General features: G+C 43.5%; 1 long non-coding RNA gene across 1 annotated transcript in view; it reads left to right on the forward strand.

The window, feature by feature from the left end:
• The first annotated feature begins 463 nt into the window (after positions 1–463).
• Positions 464–25605, forward strand: part of LOC138787019 (uncharacterized) — a 66834-nt gene continuing 41692 nt past the window's right edge. Inside the window, exon 1 of the long non-coding RNA XR_011362279.1 lies at positions 464–559. This is a non-coding gene — a long non-coding RNA (uncharacterized lncRNA). The remainder of the gene's footprint in view (positions 560–25605) is intronic.

The following is a 25605-nucleotide window of genomic DNA, read 5'->3' on the forward strand; positions in this document are numbered from 1 at the left end:
CACTCTGTTGATCACAGTGCTGCATCATTTAACTGTGAGCGCTGCCTGGAGAAGGAATGGCATCATGATTGTTTGATGAAATCAAGCCAATGGAGAAAGAAAGATACTCCGGACAATGTTCTGCTTGGCAACCTTGAGCCCTCCTTGCATTTATGTGAATGTTATTTTGACACAGCTAAATTGTCAAGCAGGTGTTCATACTCAACTATTTATTATTATTGTCACACAAAGCCACAAGTGTGATCCCCGATCTGAATAATTATACCACCATGACCCCATAAAGGGATTGTCTGAATTGTCTACATTATATACAGTGTGTTATTGACTGAAAATAAATGATGGTATACTCACCTATTTGATCACTCCTGCTGCTCTGGTCTTCCCAGCGACCTTTCATTACTTCTCTGCAGAGATGATGTGCCAATATACCCAGTAGTCAATCACAGACCTCAGCAGTAGATGGCACAAGACCCCAAAAGCCAGTGACTGGGCAGGTAATCTCTGCATGGGAACATGGAGGACAAGGGCAGGAGCACTCCACATGGCAGGAATAAAACAGGTGAGGATAGAATACTGAAGAAACTAATCATGCCACTGTTCCCCTTCCCATCATTTAAGGATGCCACTGTGAACCGTTAAACTGTGTCAATGTCCTCAATATACTGTGCCTCCTCATGTAGTGTGCCATTGTCCCTCCCTCATGTAGTGTACAACTGCCCCTCTCATGTAGTGTGCTACTGTCTGCCCCTTCATGTACTGTGCCACTATCTGTCTCTTCATGTAGTGTTCCACTACATACCCCTTCATGCAGTGTGCCACTCTCTGCCCCTTCATGTACTGAGCCACCACCTGTCCTCTGTGCCACCTTACTGTGATCTTAATGCACTGTGCCACTGTCTGCCCCTTCATGTAGTGTGCTGATGTTTGCCCCTTCATGTACTATACCAATGTCTCCCCCCTCATATAATGTTCCACTGATCCCCTCATGTATTGTGCTACTGTCTCCCCCCTCATGCAGTGTGCCACTGCTCCCCTCATGTATTGTGCTACTGTCCACCTTTTCATGTACTGTGCAACTGTCTGCCCCTCATGCAGTGTGCTATTGTCTGCCCCTTCCAAGTAGTGTGCCACTGTCTTCCCTTTATGTACTGTGCCACTGTCTGCCCCTTCATGTACTGTCTGCTTCCTCATGTACTTTCTGTCACTTCATGTACTATGTCACTGTCTGCCTATGTACTGCTCTGTCCTTTAATCATTGTTTCCCAACCTGTGGCTCTTCACCTGTCTCAAAACTACAACTCCTATCATGAACTGTCAGCAGGACATGATGGGGATTGTAGTTCTTTAGCATAGAGAGCAAAGGCTGGGAAGTACTGCCCATATTACACTGCTCACCTGTCCTGGCCCCTTCTCTTTGGTGCTCAGGCCTCTTCTGGTCGGGTCTGGATGCTTTGTAATGGGGGCAAAGCAAATCACTTATTTGCATTACACAGGAGGAAGTGACAGGACAGGGAGCTTGGGGCTCTACTCTTCCTGCCAGCACTCTATTCAGTGATGGCTGGTCCAATTGAAGGGTGACATGATGGGGTGGTGGCAGGCAGCAGCCCCCCCCCCCGGAGTACAGGCCCAGCTGCAGTGGCAACTGTTGCAACTCCTATAGCCCCTATAGTCACTTCTATGGGCTATGGGTTCTGTTTTACAGCTTTGTACACATCAAAGTGTGTATGAAGTCATACATACTTTGTAACTGATAAATAGATGTATGTGGACTGCAATATTTTAAGATGGGACGGGGCTTTTCTTTTTCCAATTACATGAGGACAATTGGTAACTAACCTAAACAAGGACTATGTAATTACAAAGAATTAGGTTACGGTTCTCTTCACCGTATGTTGTTGCCATGCATTTGGAAATTGTTTCCCCTAAAAGTCTGGTGCAAGCACAGAATATTTCAATCTCTGTAATTAACAGGTAATTTTGAACAGTTGTACTAATATAATTTTGCACGTGGTTTAACAAACACAGGAAACAGGCATATTTAGAACATTTCCTAAATTAAAGTTAAAATGTCTGTTTTTCTTTAATACATTGAATAGTAAAGGAGAAAAACTGAAGCATGTGGGCATAGCATTTTATGCTGCCTTTGTTTCAAGCATGGGGAGCCCAGGTAAACAATGGCATGGTTCAGGATTGTATCTCTATTGCCCCCCCCCAAAAAAAAACAAAGTAAAAAAAAAGTACTAACTGGGTCCACACTGTGTTTTTTCATCCATTTCACTGTGTCTGTTTTAGTATGTTTAATTTTGACGTACAGAAAAACAGGGTCAACCATGTAACCACGTCTTTGTGTATGTGAAAATAAAAAAAAACCTGATCCGTTTTGATCATTTTTTTATAACGTTTTTGCATCCATTTTTTTTCCGTAGCAGATAGCAAATATTCAGTGTGAACCTAGCCTTAATCAGCAACTGGTTTTACAAGGGTTTTTTTGCAATGATTGTGAGGGCATTCGTTAAGTCTGACCATTTTTAAAATTCGGCAGCTGGCAGGGGCAGGAGGGAATTTGATAACAAATAGGAACTTACCTCTCCCCATGCCTGCGGTGAGCGACAGGACCAGCCTCGGAACCCCTGCCAGAAGACATTACTACTTGGGGGAATGCCTGTCCTGGCTGATGGACTGTCCGCTCAGCCAATCTGTGACTGAAATGGCATCCTGCCCCAATCACTGACTGGTCCATCAGCCGGGTCATGATGTGTGCAGCGTCAAGATCCCAGAGCCTGGTGGGGGTCCCGAGACTGGTCCCACCACTCACTGTGGGCACAGGGAGAGGTAAGTTGCTACTCGTTGTTAAATTCCCCCCTGCCCCTGCCAGCTAACGAATTTTAAAAATGGCCGAACTTCTCCTTTAGGAAACCGAATTTTTATGTTTCTGTCATGTTTTAAATATAATCTTGTTTAAATTGTAAAATATATATATTTTTTAATGCACTGAAGTTAGTAGTTCTTAAATAGACTAAGGCTGGGTTCACAGTACGTTTTTCCATCTGTTTTTTGCATCCGTTTTGATTCGTTTTTCCATTAACTTCCATTATAAAAAAAAACAAATCAAAACGGATCAATTTATTTTTTTAACAGACACAAAAATGAGGTCGACTAAGTTTTTGTGTACGTAAAAAAAACTGATCCGTTTTGATCCTTTTTTTTATAATGGAAGTCAATAGAAAAACGGATACACACAAAGTTTTTTGCAAAAAATAGATGAAAAAAAAAAAAACGATTGCAAAAACGTAGTGTGAACCCAGCCTAAGTCCCCCTACAGTGCCCTTCAATGCTCTGGAAGAGATCATAATGGTAGCAGAGGTTTGCCATTCTCACACAGTAACACCTTATGCAGATGTACGTTGTATACTGAACATTTAAAGGGATTATTCGATTGGGCAGACAGATGTAGAAGATGAAAGTCTCTGTTTTCTAAAATGGTAGCCGCTAACAAACAGCATCTCTCACCATTGTATCGGGCCACTACATACATATATCACATGGAAAGCTACTTTTCCTCTGCAATGTCTAGAGAATGCATAACTGGTTGTAGCTTTCCCAGGCAGCAACATGTGATCTATGGAGGTTTATAGAGAGACAACCCCTTTAATATAGTTTAGGACTAATTCATAACTTTTTTCCATTTAGGGAAACAAGATTTTCTTTAAGATTTGGTAGATGTAATTTTAATATGATTTTACAGGTTTTACATAAATACCATTAAAACAGGTTATTTGAATTATTATTTGCAATTAATTTGTGTGACAAGTGTTAACGTTTTTTTTAACCGCATTCTCTGGAGCTTGTGTTACTTGGAAAGTTACTTTATTTAGAAATGACCCATATTTTCAGCAACGTGCATGTACACCATGTTTTACAATCAATTGGCAAGACGTAATATTGTGAGTGCAGCATTGCTAATATTGGCAGACTAACAGATTTCAGGATGTTAACCTCCAGCCTTCTCTGGTATGACAGTATACATAATATTATGGTGCTTTATCCTTGGCTAGCATCTGACGTTTTTGCAAGCTCTCCGTGTTTCATGCCATAATGATTAGCCTCACCATAAGTCATAAATCCCGAACTGAGTAGGTTTAAATTTTATGTTTTACTACATCTGGTTTCAAAACCCATTACTTATCCTGTTTTATGACCTCATTTTGGAAGCAAAAAGAGTCACTTCAAAGGGGAAATATATAGAGTTATTTATATGGAAAACACAACAGCCTTCCGTATAAAACCAGCTTTTACACAAAGCTTGCAAACGGCAACTGCTTGAGAAAAAGAGGACTTTATAAAGCTTGCTGCTGCTGCCAAGGCTCGAAGGTTTTTCTCCACTCCTTCAAGAGAGAACAACTTAAATGTATTCTGGGGAGATACTTGGGTCTCGCACGTGTTAGCCAAAGGATTTGCAGCTTTTACGTAAATGTATGGTAAACATTTCAGGAGGAGAAGAAATATGTACAAATGTAATAATTCTAAATCTAAGATCATGAAATTATAATTATTCCATCTAAGGGTCCTTTTACACAACCTGACCGCGAGAATGGTGTTAGTTAGTATTAACGATAATTGGCCTGTGTAAAAGCATCTTAAAGGAGAAGTTTGGTGAAAATTTTTATTAAAGCATTGCAATGCACCCAAAAAGTTATAAAAATCCCCAATATACACTTATTATGGGAAGTGCCCACAAAGTGTTTTTTTCCTGCACTTACTACTGCATTAAGGCTTCAGTTCCTGGATAACATGGTGATGTCACAACCCGACTCCCAGAGCTGTGTGGGCTGTGGCTGCTGGAGAGGATGATGGCAGAGGAATGCTCAGTGTCCCTCTAGAGCTCTGTGTCCCTCAGTGCCCTGTGTCCCTCTGTGTCCCCCTGCCATCATCCTCTCCAGCAGCCACAGCCAGCACAGCTCTGGGAGTCGGGGCGTGACATCACCATGTTATCCAGGAAGTGACATCACCATGTTATCCAGGAAGTGAAGCCTTGATGCAGTAGGAAGTGCAGGGAAAAAAAACACTTTATAAGCATTTCCCGTAATAAGTGTAAATTGGTGATTTGTATAACTTTTGGGGGGCAATACAAAACTTTAATAAAAAATTTCGCTGGACTTCTCCTTTAAAGTGATATTGTCAACCCCCCCCCCTCATTACTCAATGTGCAGTTCTCAGGACCGTGCACAAGCTTAAATACAGCACAAACCATATATATACCTTTATAAAATGTGTTTTTGTCTCCTTTATGCTCTAAAATGGCTTTAGTTCATCAGTGGACAGTGTTCCCTAGGCTGGGCTTCACAGCTGTTGGGTCCCTCTCCCCACCTAGGTTGGTGCCATAGTCTCCACCCTCCAGGACATCATATTTAGGGCTACTAAGGTAAAATTTGGTGCTCAGGCTGCAGTAGGAGCGGCCCTCAATATGACATCCCTGGAGGGAACCTAGGCAGGGAGAGAGGCCCAACGGCCATGAAGCCCCACCGAGGTGACACTGTCCACTTTCCATTTTGGAACAAAAGAAGAAACAGACACGTTTTATAAAGGTATATATATCAACTGTGCTGTATCTAAAGCCCCTATTAAAGCAATCAGCTGGAGCAAGCAAGCATCGACCTGTCAGGTCAATGCTCGCATGCTCCTTGTTCCCCACTCGCTGACGGAGCTATTACATGCGCCGTCAGTGAGCGGATAAGTTCTTGGGGGGGGGGGGGGGCGGAGTGAGCTGCGGGGGAGCCCATAGGAGATAGCAGTGGTCTGTTGCCACTGCTCCTATTACACGGATTGTTGTCGTTCCAGCCGTTAGAAAGACAACGCTCAGTCGATTTTGTGCATGTTGGCTGATCGTTGTCTTCTATTTCATGAAGCAATTATGGGCCGTAACGGCCGATATCGGCTTCATATGGCCGATAATCGCTTTGTGTAATAGGGCCTTAAACTTTTGGAGGAAAACCACACATATAGTAAGAAGGGATGATAGTATCACTAATGGTGGTTTTACACGGAATGATTATCGTTCGAATTTGCACGATAACTATCACATTTGAGCGATTATCGTTCCGTGTAAACACAGCGAACGATCAAGCGACGAGCGAGAAATCGTTCATTTTGATCTTTCAACAAATTCTCAAATCATCATTGGTTCGCAAAAAATATGCAGATCGTTCGTGTAAACAGTCTTTCACCGATTTAAGCTATGTGTGAGATAGGCTTAAACGATTGCAAAACGATTGCAAAGCGATTTTTACGTATGATATATCGTTCCGTCTAAACACTGATCCTTATGAAAAACATATCGATCATTCGGAATCGTTAATCGTGCGATCGGGTGAATCATCGCTCCGTGTAAAAGTACCATAAGATTCGACAGGACCAATTTACACATAGCCGTTTGGGGCAGATTTTTCATGAAGTTTAAAGGGAGAAAAAACTCACATTTTTTTCACTGTCTGTTGTTTGCATTGGATAAACCCCAGAAGCCGCATAATGGCCCTGATCTACTTACATGTTTCAGTCATCAAATTGATGGTTTTTGCTAGTTTTTTACCTGTTTCATCTCAGTTACTAACGTTGTCCGCCACAAAAATCTCTAAACACTGATCCACCTGTAATTTTGTGTTTTAAAATGAAAAATGTCCTTTAAAACCTGCCATATTTATTAAGCAAACCGTCATTTTTTGACGGTTTTCCATTCTAAACATCAGCCACTTCTAGGATAGCAGATTGGTTGGGTTTTAGTTTTGTCCTGGGAAAAACCTAAGGGCGATAGGACACATTAATAAATCCGTCAGTTTGGGAAACTAAAACCGTGAGGTGTGGGGTTCTTGAAAACCAGACAGTCTTAGTAAATCAGTCCCAATATGTAAGGGTAGATAACATTTATACAAGTTTTATCTAAATTTATCATCTGGAAGTTTACCCACAGCTCTCCAATGTTTTTGGGGCAGTTGGGCACCTTACCTATTACAACCTACCTAGAAACAGAAGTCGTAGAAATTTTTTTAGTAGTTTTTGTTTTGTGTATATTGTAATAGCTTCAACAGGAGGCCTTCACCCTAAATGCCTGATCTCATGGTTCTTCAGATTTCCTCTCTCAGTCTGACTGTTCAATATTTTAATCACGGTGACTGTAGAAGTTGGATGCAGCCCTAGGGTATCCGGGAAAACATGGATACAGGCTGTTATACTCTTTAGGTGGATTTTAGCTTCACCCTCCAACATGGAATATGAATAATTCTAAAAACATGGGTTGTTGTAAATGTAATAACCAGGTGAGTCATGATGACATGATATTTTTTATTATTATGTGAATTCCTGTTTTTGCACACACCAAGGGGTAGTGTAAGTAAAAAAAAGGAGTCTATTACAGTTACCAAGAGATGCCAGATCTATCACATAGTTTTCCCAACTTTGATAAATTTTGCATACCTTGTTACCCAAATTTAAGACTGGAGGGGTAATATGGAGGAGACATACAGGCCATACATACTTCACTGGGAATTCTTGTAAAAAGGATATGCAAAGTAGCCCTTTCCAAAAAGGGGGTGCTATGTTTAATAAGCCTTAGAACATGACTAGGGATTTTTAAAGCCAAGCCAAGGGAAACTCACCCACAGTTACCTCTTAAGAGTGGCACCAGAGAATAAGCTCCTCTCCTTCTGGAAAAGGTCAGCAACAAATTTTGCCCAAACATATGTTATTTTTCATATGAATAATGGTCCAGATACGTGTGCTTTTAAGCACACAACACAGTTGACACAGTTTCGCTCTGCGTGAGTGTTTTTTTTACACTGCAACTATTACAGGAGTGTTCCACTTAAACATAAATTTTCATATGTTGCTGCCCAGGGTGAGACTAACAATTCCTTCCATACTTGTTATTATCTATTCAGTCTCCTTCCTCCTGTTTTGAGCTGCTTTCTGCTGAAGACACAAAAAACTGTGTCTGAACTGTTCAGTCAGTCTCTTCTTTTAAACCCTTCCTCCCTCCTCCCTTCTGAGAAGGCTGATAAAAGAAGTAAACAAGTCCCTGACTGGCTTTATCTGTGACTTAGCAGCAACTTTCTAATGCCAGGAGGATTAATCACAGTGAGTTTATTAGCTACTTGACCTCAGATTAACCTTCCCGGCATTACAAAGAAGCTACAACGTTGCAGATAAAGCTGGCCGGAGACTTGTTTATAACAGCTGTCTCGGAAGGGAGGAGAGAGGAGGAAAGGAAGATGGAGAGAAAAGCTCACACTGTTTTTTATGTCTTCAGCAGAAAGCTCAGAAGTGGGGGAAGGAGACTGAATAAATAATAAGTATGAATTGTTAGTCTCACCATGGGCAGCAACATATGAAAAGATATGTTGGGATGGAATACCCCTTTAATATTCCAGGTCTGACTGTGAGCTAGGGGATTATATATGCACTTACATGCCCATAAACATTAGTTACCAAACCTTCTAAAGATTGGGGGGGACACCAGTATAGCCCTGTGTAATATATACCGCATAGACCCCCTTTTCACTGTGCTAACCAAGAGTATGGGACAACCCTGTTAAAGTCCTTGTGCCTGTGTGACAGAGACCTTGACCAGCAGAGGATGAAGGATCTAGATTTTGCAATGATTACTATTAAAATAATGTTTGAATGCCAAGTCACAATTATAGGCAAACGTAATTTGACTAAAATAATAACTCACAGACAATTATACCATGCAAGACATTTTTTGAGCACCTTGAGTAAACATTCACAGTGCAGGGAGAAGAAATGATAAAAAGCTGCAGTTGGCTCTTTTTGGTGGCTCTACACATATTCAATTGAGATTTTGGGGTCCCCGTTCTCAAGATCATTGGGGATTGGGCATGTCTTCCCCGGACAGGAATACCTCTTTAAAAAATTATAAAATATTTGACAGGAGAATAAGGACCCAAAGGACCCAAGTAAATCAACAGATCAACAGAGGAATGGCAGAAAAAGATTTGTGTCAGAATGCAGTCCGCTATTGATATGATGCAATTGCTTTCTAGTGTCATTGACATGTGGTTGATGCTGTTCTTGTTTTCTGTTGTTGATGCATTCATTTTTACAGAGATTATCTTTTATTGTATATATATATATATATATATATATATATATATGACTGCTGGGTCTACTTTATTGACATTACTTCATATCCTGTTTCATTCTTACAATGCAATTTTCATTCTAGAGCTTTGCTATTTTACTCTGGGATTTGGGAGCCAGGATGCTTATTAGAGAACGCCATTAAAAAGTATCCAGATAAAATAAAAATCATGTATTATTTAGTTTAGCTATTACCTGAGCAGAACAGAGCTGGCTTTAGCAATTGGAAAAGAGAAATACCAAAAGCATAAATAAAAACGCCTTGGATGCATGCGAAAGATCAATTTCTTTATTTCTGAGCAGACGCATCAGTGACATTACAAGGCTATAACAGAAGACACTATTACCAATATTACCAGCCCTAATTAATAGTATTATTATTGATTATATTGCAGCCTCTATTAAAACAACTTTTGTTAATAATTTAGAAAACATTAGGTGATAGTACAGGGAAACGTGTAAAGTGATATGTGCATCAATATTTATTCCTAAAACATCCTGCTAAAGCTAGGTTCACACTGCGTTTTTGCAATTCGTTTTTTTTATCCGTTTTTTTTGCAAACAAGGATGAAAAAAGAGATGCATGTGTGTGCATCCGTTTTGATCCAAACGGATGATTTTTTTTTAACGGACACAAAAGTCAGCTACGTTTTTGTGTCCGTAAAAAAAAAAAAACAGATCCGTTTTGATCCGGTTTTTTTTACAATGGAAGTCAATGGTAAAACGGATGAAAACTGATGCACACAAATGCATCCGTTTTTTTTTCATTGTTTTTTTGCAAAAAAAGGATGAAAAAAATGGATTGCAAAAACGCAGTGTGAATCTAGCCTAACCTACAGTCCCATGCAGAATTATAATCCTATTACATATTGGCAGTGGCAAAGGGGCAGTGGAATGAAGTTCACCAAAATGTGTATTGCAAAGACCTGGGCCATGAGTAGACATATATAAATACATGATATGGCCAAACTTAGACTGTAAGAGCTTGAGAGTGAGTCCCCTTAAAATTCCAAATTCTTTGGTTTTGAATAGGGATGGTCCGAGCGGTTCGGGTACGAACCCGAACTCTCGGCAATGATTCCCACTGTCTGCCCGCTCCTTGGAGAGGGTGGATACAGCGGGAGGACCGCCTGGAAAACTGGGATACAGCCATAGCCATAGGCTGTATCCCAGTTTTCCAGGCGGTTCTCCTGCTGTATCCACCCGCTGCACGGAGCGGGCAGACAGTGGGAATCGAATGCCGAGCGTTCGGGTTCATACGAACCTGAACCTCGGCAGTTTCGGACCATCCCTACTTTTGAAATTGGATGTCAAAGAAGTTCATATTAGTGCAACTGTCAGAAGTCCACTTCTTTTGTCCCAAATATTATACACACAATAAAGATTCACTTTAATAATGCCTGATTTTTTTTACATATTTACCCTGCATATTGATTTTCTCTTTTTAGATTACCAGGTCAACCTATTATACCCTACAATTTGAAGTGGTCTTCTCAACCTGTTCATCTATCAGGCTGAATTATTGAATTTTCTTCTGTAGTGTTCTCTAACAGTATACACAGGCTAATTGGTTTCCTATGAAAATGGCCTAGCATGTGTTTGAGTGAGCCAGGGAAATCAGGTTTCCAAACCCACTGGGGAAAGTGGGTGCTAATGTGAATGAATCTATAGATAGCTCTGTGGACTATGTTAGAGGACAGAAATAACAGAATTCACTGATAATAATCAAGTTTAATTGCTGATTATATTGTTGCTGATTGCAATGTTACTTTATGTTCTAAATTGAAGTTTATAAATATAAACAGATAAAATAGACCTCCGCATGGGTCCTCCATAGTGGTACAGTAATCAATATCATCATTTCACACAACAGCTGGTTGTAAATCTTTACTATCTGTCTATGTTACACACTTTCTTCTTTATTGTCCGGTCTCGCTACTTGTGTCCATCTGCTGGCTTTCTGGCCAATTGCTATACCTCTCCCTAACCCACTTCTCTAATTTAACCCTTGTTCTCTGTCTCATTCTCCTTCTGTCTCCTTATAATTAAACTGGAGATTATATCAGTGCTTATATCATTTACATATTATGACTCTGACAGCTATAGTAGAGTTTTATCGTTTCTAATGGTTAGGGTACACTGTTCTCAAATACATTTTGCGGAGTCGAAGCATGATACAATACAACATATAGAATCCCTATTTTGCTTTGTCTGATCTGTCCCTGGATTAGGAAGAATATATAGAAAAACTTCTGTGGTATAACAAAGTTGCAAATTGGGGCATACACCTTAGGGCCCTATTACACAGAAAGATAATTGGCTGAATGAGGACCTGAAGAAAGGAATCTGGACCTAAAGAAATGATCAGCCACTGATTGTTTTATTGGCTAATCGTTCTATCTATTACACAAAACGATAATCGGCCGAATCCTCCTGATCAGCCGATAAAACAATCATCGTTTCTTTAGGTCAAGGCCTAAAATCATCGGGTGTTCATGGCTATGTGTAATAGTGATGTGCCACCGGCAACTGATGATTGTAGTAATAAATAATAAACTATTAACTCACCTTACTACGTCCCCGGGTGTCCTTGGAGGCCTTCCACGGTGTCTGCAGCTCTGCCTTCTGTTCCAGTCTCTGCACTGACAGGCCCCAACTGCTCAGTCAATCACTGGCTGAGACAGGCGGCGGGTAGTGATGGGCTGAGCGACCGGTAGCCTGTCCTGGCCAGTGATTGGCTGAGTGGTCGGGGCCTGTCAGTGCAGAGACCGGAACAGAGGGCCTGGCTCCTAATGATGTACAGGTACAGTATGGGTCGTCTGGCCACAGGCGCCCTTGCCTTACCCTTACAGCATAGGTTGTCTTGGGGTTAATTCCAAACTGGACCTTAAAGTATAACAATTCACAGGACTTTCAGCATAAGCTTTCCTGTGTGTACATGAGAAGCAGCACCATTTTTGGTCATTATATAACTTATTAATGGGATTTCTCACATGGTTATCCCTCTGCTGGCTCCATCTCTAAGGTTAAGTGTTCTCCAAGCTCTTCTCCAGAGAACATGGATATCACTCTGAAGCAAACTCCAAGAGGTAGCAGCAGCATGGAGGACATTATAGAGCAGTATAAGCTGTGGTGTTAGAAAATAGGGGTCTTGTGTTTCTATTTTACTTCCTGCACTCTTTATCTTCCTCCCTCATCTATCTCCCTTATCCACCCTTCCCCTCTCTATAGACATCTATGGACAGGGCAACCTGATCCTTCAGTGACATTGAAGTCTGTCTTAACTCCACTGTAAATATTTTGTACCTGGCATTACATTTTATCTACCTTTTTCTAGTAAAAAAAAAACCCAAAAGCATACACATAAACCAATATTTTTCACACAATGTGTGACAGAATTCTTGTAAATCTCTTTCCATGTTCAGTTCTGCAGTTTTTAGATGACTCCTAAAATAGATTAATGTATGAACCATAAAATGTATAATACATGTTTTGGCTGGGTTCACACTATGTATATTTGAGGCTGTATTTGTGAGGCTGTATAGCAACCAAAACCAGGAGTGGATTGAAAACACAGAAAGGCTATGTTCACATAATGTTGAAATTGAGTGGATGGCCATCATTTAATGGCAAATTTTTGCTGTTATTTTAAAACAACGGCTGTTATATTGAAATAATGGCAGTTATTTACCTTTATATGACGGCCATCCACTCAATTTCAACATTGTGTGAACAGAGCCTTTCTGTGTTTTCAATCCACTCCTGGTTTTGGTTGCTATGAGGACCTGACTTGAGGACCAAATACTGCCTGAAGTATACAGTGTGTGAACCCAGCCTTTAAGTACATAATGGAAAAGAAGCTATGATTAACCCTTTAAGGACAGAGCCCAAAATGGCCTAATCCCCTTAATGTCAGTAATACGTAGATATACGTTCCTACTGCACATACCCCGTGCCGTAGGAATGTATATATACGTTCCTGAATTCAGGGGCTTACTGATGTGTGCAGGACCGTTGCAGTTAGAGCGGTCCCGCACACATCAGTGTGTCCGGGGCTGAGGTTAATGAGAGGCATCTGCGATCCCGCAGCTGCCTTTCATTAACCCCTTAAACGCTGTGATCTATAGCGATCGCGGTGTTTAAGGTACTCAGTCACAGGAAAAGCTCCGCCATGCTGCGGGGGTCCCGATTGCTTGTACCAACAGGCGAGGGTAAGTCACTTACATTCATCCTGTCGGATCGGCCTTCCATGCATAGAGTCTGCATAGATATGCAGCATAGATCGTTGAGATCGGCACTCGTTGCCTTCCAGCTGCTGCAGCCGGAAGCAATCGAATGCCGAGCCGGGATCAGCGCCATTACGGCGCAGACCCCGGCCGGCACCAGTCACGAAGATTGCTCCTCCGTGACAACGTCACGGGGGAGCGATCTCCCCACTAGACACCAGGGATAAGCTGCTCTGAAGTCTTCAGATGCAGCTGTCAACTTTGACAGCTGCATCTGAAGACTTAATTAGCGGGCACGGCGATCGGACCGTGCCCGCTAATAGCCGTGGCCCCGGGCTACATGCGGTACCCGGGACCGCGGCGGTTCAGAGCGGGGTAGCCGTGCGGCCCCGCTCCTACTGCTCCCACCCGCGCCAGGACGTACAGTTACGTCCTCGTGCGGGAAAGGGTTAAGGGGTTAAAGCGGTGCTCCGGGAATTTTTATTTCCAAATCAACAGGTGTCAGAAAGTTATGTAGATATGTAATTTACTTCTATTTTAAAATCTCAAGTCTTCCCATACTTATTAGCTGCTTTATGTCCTGACGGAAGTGGTGTATTCTTTCCAGTCTGACATGGTGCTCTCTGCTGCCACCTCTGTCCATAATAGTACTGTCCAGAGCAGTAGCAAATTCCTATAGAAAACCTCATCTGCTCTTGACAGTTCCTATCATGGAGAGAGGTGGCAGCAGAGAGCACTGTGTCAGACTGAAAAGAAGACAGAATCCCCTATGCTTGCATGTAAAGTGAAAATCAACTGCCAGTACTAATGGGACAGATCACGTGACTGCGAATTAACTGAGCATGAGTGACCTAAGCTAGTGGATACCTGCTTATCAAACAAAGCAGGGTTATGGGGGTTAGTGTGTATATATATCTTATAAACAATACATTAAAGAAATGCTTGTACATTGAAAATATATGTATATATTGATATAATGCATCACTATAGACCTAGTTTTCTTTGTGACACCATCCCTTTAAGGAGTTTTTTAGATGGCTCAATGATTGCGTGCTGGATCTTTCATGCTGCCCTACAAATCGTTGTCAACTTCTTGTTTGTCAGATGATTACTGGGTTTTTACATGGGGCGATAATCGTCTTGTTCTGCCAGTAATCGCCCCATGTAAAATGCCCTATATACATTACAGGGTGAAAGCATAGGCTTCAGATAAAGAGCTTACAAACTCCTTAATGTGTCTTCAGAGGAGTAATGTATCTGTTTGAGTCTGCTTAGCAGAACAATGGAGGTCCTGTTCTTCAAGGTAAGACTAAAGGTGCTTCAGCAAACCTACAAAGTTATTAGAATCACACCTACACACACGATAATGTGCCAGACAATTATTTTAATGCTATTTAATAGTGTCCTTATGTTGGTATGAGTGTTCTGTAAAGAAGCTCAGAACTGAGATGCAGCCACATAAAAGCCTTTCCTTCAGGAAATATAGTTGGAAATGTATATACTGGGTGACAGACTGTGAATGATTCAGATTACGCAATATTTAATAATAATTTATCACCAAGAGTTTTTTTTTTACTGATCAGACACAGGTACTGGGACATGTTCTTTTTTTCTAATTTGTTTCTTTTTGCTGATTGTAATTTTATTTTTGGACATTATTGTGGGGCCTGCCATCTTGCCTTAACTATCTGAACAGCATTTAGAGATGCGCTTTATAGCAAGCCCCATGGACCATAGGACACAATAGACAAGACCTATTCAGCTGAATGAGAAAGGTTTCTGGGCATGCTCAGTGACCTTTAGAAAGGTCATTCTACAGAGATGGGGGCAGGGGTAGGCTGAGTTGTGAGCAACAGCTATTGTGTGCACCTCTGTTATCTATAAACTGGTGTCCTCTGTCACTGTATTCCTGTCTGTTTTGATATGATGGACACTGTTGGGAAATGATCTGTACAGAACAGGAAACCTCAGCTTAAAGGGAATGTACCATCAGGTACATTCTCTTTAGGTTCTACACATGTAGACATGTAGACATTCTCGGGCACCTGCCTTGGCTGAAGCACTGGAGCACTGGAATCGAATCAATGGAGCCGCATCATAGAGGGGCAGGGGTTTCCTCCCACTGGGGATGGGCTGGCCCACCTTCAGTGTTCCAGCCTGTTCCGGTACCCGGGAATAGAATGACGCAGTTCGCGGGAGCCGGACCACGGTTCAAAAAAAAGAACCGCGGCGCCAGCTTCCCTGCAACGGTGCCGTTCTATACATGTGAAACACCTAAAGTGAATGTACCTGATGGTACATTCACTTTAAGGTCCTTTTACATGTAGCAATCTTCGACCATCTGCAGCCGCAAATGAGTGCTGATCAGCGAGATCATTGCTCTCTTGCAATGCCTATCCTTATTTTTTGCGGTCATTTAAATGCATTACTATCGGCTGCACATCCCCTGTTTACACAGGGGGCTTTGCAGCCAAAAACAATGATTTTTAGAACTGCTCAAAAGATGCGATCAGCCGATAACTGGGAGTTTTCCAGCTCCTCGCGGGATGAGCAAATGATCATTTCTAAAAACTCTTTTTGCCGATACGATCAGCCTGTGTAAAAGGGACCTTAGTTTTAGACCTACTGGTTACAATAAAAAGTGCAAGATTTCAGGATACTTTTCAGCTATATAAAGTACACACACAGCGATCGGGGAAGATGGCCTGCTATAATGTATAGCAGGCCATCTCTGCTCGTCGGCAAGGGGGGTGATTAACCCCCCCCCCCGTGCCGGCGATCGCTGCTATAGTGTAATGACTGGAGTAGTGGATCCACTGGACTGTCACCAGCGATGGAATAAACCGCATTAGGGACCGGAGTCTAAGGGGCCGCTGGTCTCCACCAGAGCCCACCGCAAGGCGGGATGGTCTTGCTGCGGCAGGCGACCCCCAGGTCGCTACCCCTGGATTGGCTTGCTAGTGACGGGGGCAAGGTGTCACAGGAACAGTGGGGCAGCAGGCAGGCAGCGGCACACACGGAAACAGTCACGAGCAGGAACAACAGGCAGGAGCAACGGGTGGCTGGGACAAAACACACTAGGAAGCATGCAGAGGCTCTAACACCTGTGGTGGGGTAGGGCTGCAATTTATAGGAGAGTCTCAGAGCAGCAGTCAATTAAAGGCACACTGACCCTTTAAGTTATCGCTTCAAGGCGTACCACACGTCATTGGAGTTCTACATTTTCTAAATTTCTTACCTTATTCCTATTTCAGGGGTCACGTTGATCCAGGGATTATTCTGATTGCCATTTTGGAGTCGGGAGGGAATTTTTTCCCTGTGATGAGGCTACTGTCGTCTGCCTTATGAGGGTTTTTTGCCTTCTTCTGGATCAACAGAGGTTGAATTTGATGGACACCTGTCATTTTCAACCTTATAAACTAATAATTGGCCTAATACCCCCAAATAAATTAGAATTGTCCCTTTTCCCCAGCTAAATAGGTATGGCTGCCATTCCCATTAGAGACTTGCCATGATGCAATTACAAAGCCTCTGTTCTGCCAGGACAGTAGAAACCCCCTACTAGTGACCCCATTCTGGAAACTATACCCCATAAGGAATCTAACAAGGAGGGCAGCGGGGATATGGGCCCCTGGTGACAGGCGAATTTGTGCCGTGAAAATGAAAAAAAAAATGGTATTTTTTATTTTCACGGCACATGTTCTACATATGTGCCCGTCACCAGTGGGGTCCATATTCTCACTGCACCCCTTGTTAGATTCCTTATGGGGTGTAGTTTCCAGAATGGGGTCACTTGTGGGGGGTTTCTAGCTTTGTAATTGCGTCATGGCCTTCATCCTCCATTCCAGCCTCTAAATGGTGCTCTGTCCCTTTGGTGGCTTGCCCTGTGCCCATATGGCACATTATGTCCACATGTGGGGTATTTTCATACTCAGGGGAAATTACCCTACACGTTTTGCGTTCATTTACTTTTTTAACCCCTTGTGGAAATGGAAAAAAAAATCAAGGTTAGACCAACATTTAGTGTAAAAAATGTTTAATTTTTACACTAAATCATTGATTTTGTCTTGATTTTTTCATTTTCACAAGGGGTTAAAAAAAAAACCTGCAAAACGTGTAGAGCAATTTCCCCTGAGTACGAAAATACCCCACATGTGGACATAAAGTGCCATGCGGGTGCAGAGTAAGCCTCTAATGGGACGGAGCGCCATTTGATTTTTGGAGGCTGGATTTGGCTGGAATGGATTTCGAGGGCCTTCTTGCATATGAAAGGCCTCTGTGTTGCCAAGACAGTTGAAACTCCCCCAAAAGTGACCCCATTATGGAAACTACACCCCTCAGGGAATGTAACAATGGGGGAAGTGAGCATATGGACCCCACTGGTGATGGGCACAAATGTGGAACAATGTGGCGTGAAAATGAAATATTTAATTTTTTACACTATAATGTTGGTTTAGCCTTAAATTTTTCCTTTTCACAAGGGGTTAAAAGAGAAAAAAACACACAAAATGTGTAGAGCAATCTCCCCCGACTCCGTAAATACCCCACATATGGATATAAAGCACCATGTGGGCGCAGGGCAAGCCTCAGAAGGTAAAGAGCGCCATTTGGATTTTGGAGGTTGGATTTGGCTAGAATGGATGATGAACGCCATGTCGCATTTACAGAGCTGTCGTGCTGCCAAGACAGTGAAAACCCCCCACAAGTGACCCCATTCTGGAAACTACACCTCTCAAGGAATCTTACAAGGGGTGCAATGAGGATATGGACTACTGGATAACGGGCACATTTGTGCCGTGAAAGTGAAAAAATTTAAGTTTTCACTTTTACGTCACATTCTTCCACATTTGTGCCCGTCACTAGTGGGGTCCATATGCTCACTGCAACCCTTGTTAGATTCCTTGAGGGGTGTAGTTTCCATAATGTGGTCACTTGTGGGGGGTTTCCAGTGTTTTGGCAGCACGAGGGCTCTGTAAATGCGATATGGTCCTTTAAATCCATTCCAGTGAAATTCAGCTTCCAAAGGTCAATTGGTGCTTCTTCCCTTTGGAGGCTCGTCCTGCGCCCGCTTGGCACTTTATGTCCACATGTGGGGTATTTCCGTACTCGGAAGAAAATGCGCTACACGTTTGGAGTTTTTTTTCTTTTATCCCCTTGTAAAAATGAAAAATGAAGGCTAGAACAATGTTTTAGTGCAATTTTTTTTTCTTTTTTGGCACCACATTGTTCTGAAAATCTGTGAAGCACCTGTGGGGTCCAGATGCTCACCGCAGCCCTTGATATATTCCTTGAGGGGTGTAGTTTTCTAAATGGTGTCCCTTTAGGGGTGTTATTTAGGTTTTGGCACCCCAGAGCCTCTGCCAACCTGAAGTGGTACAGTCAAAAATGACCAAATATAACGGAGGTGTTGAAATTCACTTGGTGCTCCCTTATATCTGAGGCTTGTGGTTGCGTCAAATAGAGCAATAGGGCCACATATGGGGTATTTCTATAAACTGCAGAAACGGGTTGCGTCAAATAGCGCAATAGGGCCACATATGGGGTATTTCTATAAACTGCAGAAACGGGGCAATCAATATTGGGGTGCATTTCTCTGGTAATAGGTTTATAATTACGAAAAATATTGGAAAACAATAAAATTTTCAAATTTCTTACACACTTAGCTTTTATTTCTGTGACTCCCCTAAAGGGTTAAAAAACTTTCTAGATTTGCTTTTGCAGAGTTTGGGGGGTGCAGTTTCTGAAATGGGGTGCTTTGTGGGGCTTTCTAACATACAGTCCCCTTTAAACCTGAACAAGTCCCTGAAAAAAATCTAATTTTGAAATTTTACTGAAAATTTGGAAAAATGCTGCTAATGTTTTAAGCTTTCTATTGTCTAAAAAAATGAAACATAGTTTAATAAAAGCTACCAACATAAAGTAGACATGTTGCTAATGCTATTTAATATATAATTTATGTGGCATAACCATTTTCTGTGTAAACGGAAAAGTTTTTTAAAGTTGGAAAAATGCATTTTTTCACAATTTTTCACGTTATTTATTTTTTTTTTCATAAAGATTTGTTATAAGTATCGACTCCAATTTACCAGAAATGTAAAGTACCATATATCACGAGAAAACATTCTCAGAATCAGCCGGATAGGAAAAAGCACACCCAAGTTATTAACAAATAAAGTGACACAGGTCATATTCATAAAATGTGTCTCTGTCCTTAAGGCCATTTCAGGCTCTGTCCTTAAGGGGTTAAAGTAAAACTTAATTTGAAGCACAACTTAAAAAAGTGACCTACAGTACAGTCTCTATGCTGGCATGCAAACTTCATGAATTATAATAGTTGAGGGTTTATTTTGTGTACTTATACCATCTACACTAAATATTCAGCAATATAGGCAACAGCTGGATTTCTTTTAAATCAATTCTTTATTAAGTTTTGCATATAAGGGTATCACACATTCAAAACAAGCTGGATTTGTAAGAATGCAACACAAAATACAGTACTGTATACAGTACATTAAATAAGATGTAAATCAGGACAACATTTTGTTAGTATGTAAAGAACAGAGGCAGGCCAGGAATGTGAAGTTTTCCCAGAGAAGTCATACTAAAAGTGTTATTCATTTTGTTAAACAAAACAAAATAGGATTTGGTGACAAGAAGCAAAAGATGCTTAAAGGGGCATTCCCCTTAAAACTTTTGTTATTTAATAAAATGTAGAAGCATACTTACCTGCAGTCTGTAATCTGCTTCTATTTTCATTTTTGCATTTCTAAGCTTGCCGTGGCGATTCTTCCTCTTAAATAAGGAAATTTTCTTCTATCCAGGTTCACTCCAACACGCTCTGCTTCTTTTTTCACCTCTGTGGTGTCCCACCACTGGTGTTTTCCCTTGTGCACCTGTCCTAAAGTTCTTACTAAGATAAAGTGGTGGACATAGTACCTTAGTTTCCCCACTAGATGTCTCCACTGTTTGTTTTTATTTCTATGCACAGCTGAAGTTAATGGTTTAAAATAGGTTTTCTATCTGTCCTATCCTGTCTGTCCTCTCTTACATACACCCTCTAAGACAGCGTTTCCCAACCGGGGTGCCGCGGAATCCCCGTGGGAAATGTGACACTGTCTCTTTAAGCATCCCGAGAAGCTGCGGCCGCGCAGCTTCTCGGGATGCACAGATCGCTTTGATGTTCCGCCCGCACAGTGAGCAGGCGGAACATTAAAGTGAGCAGAATGTAAGAGCAGGACCTGTCAGCGTCCTGCTCCTACATTCACTCCCATAGACTGCCGGCACTTCATACCTGCAGCCTGTGGGACGCCGGGATGTGACCTCTCCGGCAGGCGTGATGATGTGACGTCATCACGCCTGCCGGAGGTCCCGTCCCTGCGGCTCACAAGATGGAGCCAGAAGAGGACGAGAGCTGCTGCCTGCAGCCACACAGCGCAGATTAGATGAGTAGGATGTTTATTTTTTTAGGGGCACCTCTGGGGGCATTATTAGTTCATAGGGGGCACCTCTGCGGGCATTATTAGTTCATGGGGGCACCTCTGGGGGCATTATTAGTTCATGGGGGCACCTCTGGGGGCATTATTAGTTCATGGTGGGCACCTCTGGGGGCATTATTAGTTCATGGGGGCACCTCTGGGGGCCAGAAGAGGAGGGGGCACCTCATGGAGCCAGAAGAGGAGGAGAGCTGCTGCCTGCAGACACACAGCGCAGATTAGGTGAGTAGGATGTTTATTTTTTTAGGGGCACCTCTGGGGGCATTATTAGTTCATAGGGGGCACTAATAGTTCATGGGGGCACCTCTGGGGGCATTATTAGTTCATGGGGGGCACCTCTGGGGGCATTATTAGTTTATGGGGGGCACCTCTGGGGGCCAGAAGAGGAGGGGGCACCTCATGGAGCCAGAAGAGGAGGAGAGCTGCTGCCTGCAGACACACAGCGCAGATTAGGTGAGTAGGATGTTTATTTTTTTAGGGGCACCTCTGGGGGCATTATTAGTTCATAGGGGGCACTATTAGTTCATGGGGGCACCTCTGGGGGCATTATTAATTCATGGGGGGCACCTCTGGGGGCATTATTAGTTTATGGGGGGCACCTCTGGGGGCCAGAAGAGGAGGGGGCACCTCATGGAGCCAGAAGAGGAGGAGAGCTGCTGCCTGCAGACACACAGCGCAGATTAGGTGAGTAGGATGTTTATTTTTTTAGGGGCACCTCTGGGGGCATTATTAGTTCATAGGGGGCACCTCTGCGGCCATTATTAGTTCATGGTGGCACCTCTGGGGGCATTATTAGTTCATGGGGGCATTATTAGTTCATGGGGGGCACCTCTGGGGGCATTATTAGTTCACAAGGGCACCTCTGGGGGCATTATTAGTTCATGGGGGCACCTCTGGGGCATTATTAGTTCATGGGGGCACCTCTGGGGGCATTATTAGTTCATAGGGGGCACCTCTGGGGGCATTATTTGTTCATAGGGGGCACCTCTGGGGGCATTATTAGTTCATGGGGGCACCTCTTGGGGCATTATTAGTTCATGGGGGGCAAATCTGGGGGCATTATTAGCTCATGGGGGCACCTCTGGGGGCATTATTAGTTCATGGGGGCACCCCTGGGGGCATTATTAGTTCATGGGGGGCACCTCTGGGGGCATTATTAGTTCATGGGGGCACCTCTGGGGGCATTATTAGTTCATGGGGGCACCTCTGGGGGCATTATTAGTTCATGGAGACACCTCTGGGGGCATTATTAGCTCATGGGGGCACCTCTGGGGGCATTATTAGCTCATGGGGGCACCTCTGGGGGCATTATTAGTTCATGGGGGAACCTCTGGGGGCATTATTAGTTCATGGGGGCACCTCTGGGGGCATTATTAGTTCATCGGGGCACCTCTGGGGGCATTATTAGCTCATGGGGGCACCTCTGGCAGCATTATTAGCTCATGGAGGCACCTCTGGGGGCATTGTTAGTTCATCGGGGCACCTCTGGGGGCATTATTAGCTCATGGGGGCACAGCAGGGGATCCTACATACAGGGGGCATCCCACATTCCTACTCGCTTTACTGCACATAACACCAAACAGCGCAGTTACTTTGGGAGCCTACAGGAGGGAGAAGGGGAAGGAAGTTGCTAGAAATGTGCGGAGCCTAATTTGTTTGTCTCGCAGGTTCTGAAAAGATGAAACGTAGCTGGAAGAAATCATCATGGAGGACTGGACTGGATGGAGAGGAAGAGGGAAAGTGACGAATCAGATCAAAGACGTCACCTGTGAGTCACCTGTGACAGTTTTCTTATTTTGTAGAACATTATTTAGTAGGGGTGCCCCGAGGTAATTTTTTTTTTCAAGGGGTGCCCCGAGGTGGAAAAGGTTGGGAAGCACTGCTCTAAGAGTTAGCTCTGTGAGGTAGGCAGTACAGGGGGTTAGTTGTTGGAGGTCCAAGGGCACAGATGCAGGAGAGACTAGCTCCGAAAGAGATTGCTTATACAGCAGCGACCACTAAGGATGAGCGGAACTTTTGGACTTTCGGTCCGAAAGCCGCTCACTCCAGTGCGATGCCTACGATCCCGCGTGTATATTTGAGCTCCCAGGAATCTGCGGCCGGGATCGCTTGGAAATCCAGGGAATGTATCTTGAATTCCCTGGAAGATCCTGCCCGCAGATTCCCGGGATCGCAACTATGCACCCGGGATCGCAGGCATCACAGGCATAGTAATTGAGCGAAGATCCCTAGCGACCACTACTTTCACTATGCAGTGCTACTCTACCTTAAGGGGACCTGCTACACCCAGATAGCCGACAACTGGGGCTCGTGCTAACCACCTTGGACGGGTTCTACGACACTAGGGGGCAGTAGGCGGTCAGACATTAGTCTAAACATGAGTACGGGTATCACTTATCTACTTTATATATATATATAAATATCCTACAGTTCCGGAAGAGTACAAGATCTACATTGGGCAGGGTTCCTCTGGCCACTCCTCTCCTCTTCTCTACCTCTACAAAAGCAATGCCGCTTCTACCACAGCTCTTACTTCTCCAAGCAACTATTCCAGAGAAGCTACTGTCAGCAATCACGGTTACCAAAATTTGTATTACGTGTACTATTCTTTTGAAACGTTTTTCAGTATAGTGTCTTACAGGATACAGCATGCGGGTGGATGGGGGTGGGAATGAAGTAGATGATGCTGCAGGAGAAACTTGTGTCTTGGGGATGAGTATGGACTATATACCAGTACCGTGCACGGGAACCGGGTGGTGGTTCCAAAAAAGGACCACGGCACCAGCGTCCCTGTCCTGGTGCCGATCCGTTATGGTAAAAAAAAACAAAGCAATGAACATGATGGTACATTTGCTTTAAAGGGGTTATCCAGTGCTACAAAAACATGGCCACTTTCTTCCAGAGACAGCACCACTCTTGTCTCCAGTTTGGGTGGGGTTTGCCACTTAGTTCCATTAAAGTGAATGGAGCTTAATTGCAAATTACACCTGACCTGGAGACAAGAGTCGTGATGTCTCTGGAAGCAAGTGGCCATGTTTTTGTAGCACTGGATAACCCCTTTAACTAAAAGGGTAAATTCTAACTGATTACATATCCACAGGCTGGGCCTTAGTAACCTGCATATGTCTCTAGAATGAGGATCCTGGATGCAGCAACCAGATGTCGCTGACTGTACAGTTTCCCTTATATGTCCCTAGAAGCCAGTGGCGTGACAGAGTGCCGCAGCTCCTTCCTGATGTCTAATCCTTTAGATCCCATGGTCACTATTGACAATTGCGTCTAATCCCAGCTGGTGCATTGGGATATAGAGCAGTATATTAAAAAAATACAATACTGTAAATGTGCAGTGTAAGAATTGTGGGAAGGGGTTAATAAATCTCTCATAATTGGCATAATGAAATAAGGAAAACAACTTGATTTGCATTTTCTAGGGTCAACAAAGTTTGCTCCTTTGCTCCTCTTTATCGATATACATACATAGCCATTCATCATCAACATTATATATAGAAAAAAAGGTGAATAAAAGTGTTTTAATGCAAATTCAAAAAATTCTTAGAATTCCCCCCACCTTCAGTTACCAACCAACCACGTGGGGCAATTCTAGTTCTACATGTGAGCCCATTGTTTTACAATCTGCTCCCCACCCATCTGAAGTTCTCTCTTTTCTGGGGTTATCTTGGTTAAAGGACAACTCGGGCGAAATTTTTTTTTGGCTTATTTAACACACATTACAAAGTTATATAACTTTGTAATGTGGTTAAATACCCAGTCTGGCCCCCTTCCCCCACTTTCCGACCCCCGACCCCCCACCCCGGAAGTTAAAGAATGTATACATTACCTATTACGGTCGTCACGGTCCTCTTCTTTGGTGTCAGGTGACGTCAGAGCTGGGGGGCGGTCCGGGTCTTCTTCCTCTTCGGCGTCTTCATTGAGAGTGAATGGGAGAGAAAAGGCTGCTGGTGCACATGGGCACCAGCAGCCTTTTCATTGGCTGGAGCGCATCACATGGCTTCCAGCTTGCTCAGCCCTGATTGGCTGAGCTTGCTGGAAGCCATGTGATGCGCTCCAGCCAATGAAAAGGCTGCCGGTGGGCAAGCGCACTGGCAGCCTTTTCTCTCTCATGGACCCGGAAGCAAGAGACATCGCTAGACGGCGGACGCAGGTGACGGTGAGGTGGACGGCGGGCGAATAGAGTGGCGATCGCCACCGGAGGGATGGTGAGTATGGTGTCTGTGTGTGTCTGTGTTTTTTTTTTTTTTTGGGGGGGGTCCCGCCGGAGTTGTCCTTTAAAGAGAATGGGGGGCATTTATTAAGTCCGGCGTTTTTTACGCCGGACTTAAAAATGCCCCTGCAGCTCTGGCGCTACGGAGATGTATGTAGAGGCGGACTGCCTCTACATAAATCCCGTGCGCGCCGGTGCGCACCGCCAAAAACCTACGCCAGCTGAGGACTGGAGTAGGTTTTCGGCGTATATTTGGGCGGAACGGATGGTAAATCGCGCAGACTCTGAGTCCGCGCCCTCCGTTCCGCCCACTACACGCCCCCTTTCCGCCCCCCTGGCGTACTCGGCGGAAAGTGCCGATTTGCGAATATTTTATTTGCAAATCGGCCATTTGCGTATAAAATAATACGCAAATCGGCACTTTCCGCCGAAAATCATCCGTTCGCAGGATGATACATGTGGCCCAATATGTTCATTGTACAGTACTTCATTCAGTTTGTCCGCTCCAATAGGA

Source organism: Dendropsophus ebraccatus, chromosome 3 (assembly GCF_027789765.1).
Source record: "Dendropsophus ebraccatus isolate aDenEbr1 chromosome 3, aDenEbr1.pat, whole genome shotgun sequence".
Classification (NCBI taxonomy): Eukaryota; Metazoa; Chordata; class Amphibia; order Anura; family Hylidae; genus Dendropsophus; species Dendropsophus ebraccatus.